This window comes from Lithobates pipiens, unplaced genomic scaffold (genome assembly GCF_037356315.1).
Source record: "Lithobates pipiens isolate NorthernLeopardFrog02 unplaced genomic scaffold, aLitPip1_a1.2 Scaffold_22, whole genome shotgun sequence".
NCBI lineage: Eukaryota > Metazoa > Chordata > Amphibia > Anura > Ranidae > Lithobates > Lithobates pipiens.
Window position 1 is genome coordinate 155527620 of NW_027507784.1, and position 4233 is coordinate 155531852.

Below are 4233 nucleotides of genomic sequence, written 5' to 3' on the forward strand. Positions count from 1 at the left end.
ATAGATGGCAGGAGTGTGTGTCCCCCCCTCCTTCCCGTCTAACTGACCGCTGCTTGGCTCTCCATGGTGTGAGTGTTGGGGAACTTTCATAGGCGGGCTGGAGAGGTCCCAGCGGGGGTGTGAGCTGGATGCCATGGATCGTGTTTGTGGGTCCTCAGGCTGGTAAATGACAGACCTAAAATGTGCATGTCGGGGAGGAAAGGAGTGGACTGACTATTGCACCCGTCGGGTCACCTGCATATACACTCTGGGCACCAACTCTTCCATCTCCATGTGTCTCAGTTGACTCCTGGCACTTCAAAAGAAACATGACTTCTTTCCCTCTGAGGGGAGTTGAGCCTAGCCCAACCTCTCTGCATCATTATTAAACCCTTACTACACCCACCCCATCTCCATCCAGTAAGGGGTTAATGTATAGAGATGGTGTGGGTGCAGTAAGGGGATAATGTATGGAGATGGGGTGATTCACCCCATCTCCATACATCAAACTCTTACTACACCCACACCATCTCCATCCAGTAACCCCTTACTGCCCATCTCCCCATCTCCATACATTAACCCCTTACTGAACCCACACCATTTCCATCCAGTAACCCCTTACTACCAGTCGCCCCATCTCCATACATTAACCCCTTACTGCACCCACACCATCTCCATCCAGTAACCCCTTACTGCCCAACACTCCATCTCCATACATTAACCCCTTACTGCACCCACAACATCTCCATCCAGTAACCCCTTACTGCCCATCACCCCATCTCCATACAGTAACCCCTTTTCTGTACCCACACCATCTTCATCCAGGACCTCCAAATCTCCATGTACATCAGTGACCCCTTATATCACCCAATCACCATACATTGACCCCTTACTTCACATCCATCCTCTCTCTTTTGCCATACATTGATCCCTTACTGCACCCCCATCTCTATGCATCATTAACCTGTCCCTGCAGTGCTCCTCTGATCTCCATAATCAGTCCTGGGTGATCAAAGTGGAAGAAATAAAAGTAGAATGTGGAGCAGAGTGCTGTCAGAGGGACTGGCCTGTGATCAGAAACTAGCTGGGAAGAAGTGATTCAGATCTGATGGTGTCTCATGCAAAATGCTCCAATGCTAAAACCAATACCAATACAAAATTAATGGGCTCAAATCCCACCTCAAAGAATCACAGATTTGAACCGGAATGCTGCATGTTTCCTGTCCAAATCACATGTGGTTCCAAGCACTGCATCAGTGTGAACTTAGGCTCAATTAATAATTTTTCATTAGACTAAAAAAACTGTCACATGCAACTAAAAGTAGATATCGGTAATTGGTATCGGCGAGTACTTGAAAAGTATTGGTACTCATACTCAGTCTTTAAAAAATGGTATCAGTGCATTCCTACTTCTGATTATTGCACATTGCATACTGTTTCAATATTGAATTGATAACAGTTTTGAAAAAATACAATAAATATAAAAGGAAAATAATTAAAATACAATTAAAAATAAAACAACCAGCTATCCGTGGCAATTTTTGTATCATCCTTTATGTGAGCATGGTATAAAGTTAGGCTTTGAGAATGGCGAGAAAAGTCCTAACTTCATAAAAATCTAGATGAGCAAGCAAAATTGGATTTTTCTATAGTATATCAGTATGCCTATGTACATATATTTGATATAATGATAGGCAGATCTATCTGTCGTATCAATAAATAAGAATAATTTCAAAAGTAGGCCAAAGCCTATGCGAAAATATTATAGCAATCACTGCTTTGGGCTAGTAATAGAGATTCTCATATCTTGAACAAATAATCTTTTATTAAAGTATCTATTCCTAAAGTAAATATTATTTCGTATATCTAGAAAAGAGAAAAGATTTGAGGTTGCTTTTTAAATAGTGCTTTACTTACATCAACCTGGTATGTTTACTCAGAAAGTTGCTTATAGAAATATTGCTTCCTTACTATTTGAGATACAGATGATCAAAGTTACATTTATTAAAAAATAAAAAATAAATGGTCTCAATGCATGGTTACTGCTGATATTACCTGGATGGTTGTGTACAGATATTTTGTAATGTATCGATCACACATTCTCATTTGTATGCTTTATTAACCACTTAAGCCCCGGACCAATTTGCAGCCAAAGGACCAAGCCCCTTTTTGCGATACGGCACTGCGTCGCTTTAACTGACAATTGCGCTGTTGTGCAACGTGGCTCCCAAACAAAATTGGCATCCCCAAAAAAATATATAAAAAAACTTTTTTTTTCCTCAGTTTAGGCCGAAACGTATTCTTCTACATATTTTTGTTAAAAAAAAATAGCGATTATTGATTGGTTTGCGCAAAAGTTATAGCGTTTACAAAATAGGGGATAGTTTTATAGCATTTTTATTAATATTTTTTTTTTACTAGTAATGGCGGCGATCAGCGATTTTTATTGTGACTGTGACATTATGGCAGACACATCGGACATTTTTGACACATTTTTGGGACCATTTTCATTTATACAGCAATCAGTGCTATTTAAATGCACTGACTCCTGTGTAAATGACACTGGCAGTAGAGGAGTTAACCACTAGGGGGCAGTGTAGGTGTTATGTATGACGTTATGTTTTTTTTTTATTGTATGGGGGCGTGGCCTGGCATGTGATGTCACTGATCGTCTTTCCCTATAAAAGGGAAGAGACGATCTGTGACAGCCACAGTAGGAAGCATGGGGAGAGGTTTGTTTGCACAGACCTCTCCTCGTTCTTCAGCTCTGTGACCCGATCGCGGGACACCAGCGGCGATTGGGTCTGCTGGTCCCGCGGCCACAGTCACGGAGCTCAGGACCGGGCTGGGTACAGTTACGTGCTTGTGCCCAGCTGTGCCATTCTGCTGACGTATATGTGCAGGAGGCAATCCTTAAGTGGTTAAAAAAACAATAAAGACATAATGTCAAAGATTACATTTATTTTAGTGTAATAATATAACAGAAACATATAATACAATATAATATAGTATAATAATACTGTATAATATTACACAATAATATGTATGTAACCTTTCACCTCAATTGATAGAAAAAGCCAAAAAATACATTCTAGGGACAAATCTGCAAAACAATGAAGTGTCTCTGGCAATAGGCTCAATTCATAAAGCTCTAATAACAGTCACTGGGAATAACACTCTGTACAGGCATACCCCACTTTTAAGTATGCAATGGGGTTTATTTACTAAAGCTGGAAAGTGCAAAATCAGGCTCACTTCTGCATAGAAACCAATGAGCTTCCAGGTTTTATTACCAAAGCTTATTTGAACAAGCTGGGATTAGACGCTCATTGGTTTATATTAAGAAATGAGCCAGATTTTGCACTTTCTAGCTATAGTAAATAAACCTCATTGTGTACTTAACAGTGGGGTATGCCTGTATAGATCAGTGAGCTGAGGCTAATCTGGGTTAGGTGGGAATTCTGTTTTGCACCATCAAGCTTGTTGTACTACTCCCTTCAAATAGATCATTTTGATTGCAACAAAGTAGTATTGACTCTTTGTTTCTGCTAGCACAACCTGGGTGAAGAGATTGGTTTTACTGTAGTAATGTTCTCACTCTCTCTTTCAGTTTAATCCTTAATCACTTGACCTCCAGATGATTTACCCCGCACCCTTCATGACCAGGTCATTTTTTTTGCGATACGGCACTGTTTTACTTTAACTGACAATTGTGCGGTAGTGCGACACTGTACCCAAAGAAAATGTTTTCCCACAAATTGAGCTTTCTTTTGGTGGTACTTGATTACCTCTATGTTTATTTTTGCGCTATAAACAAAATATATAAGGTGCCTCCTTGTAGCATTAATATAGCAAATTCAGGCATCCCTGCCCCTTACTGTTACCATCCTGCACCATGCAGTAGAAATAGAGAAATGAATGGTCCAATTAGTTCAATGTATACAAAACATAAGAAACTTGGGGAGGTGTTGCCACTTGTTAACCCTTTCCTATAGCAAACTATTGCTTATAAAACGGGGATACTTATTTTACATATATTGCAATACATGTTCAAGCTGTCCAACTGCATAAAAGTTATCCCTCTTTGGCCAGTCCTACTCAATCCTGCAGATTTGCCAACTCCTATTTGCTAAAATAGCTACTTTTGGGAGTATGGACATATACATATATATAATCAGATTCCCATGTGAAAAAGGTACATGCAGTCAAAACTGGACCCTTAGGCCCCTTTCACATGGGCTGTCCAATCAGGTC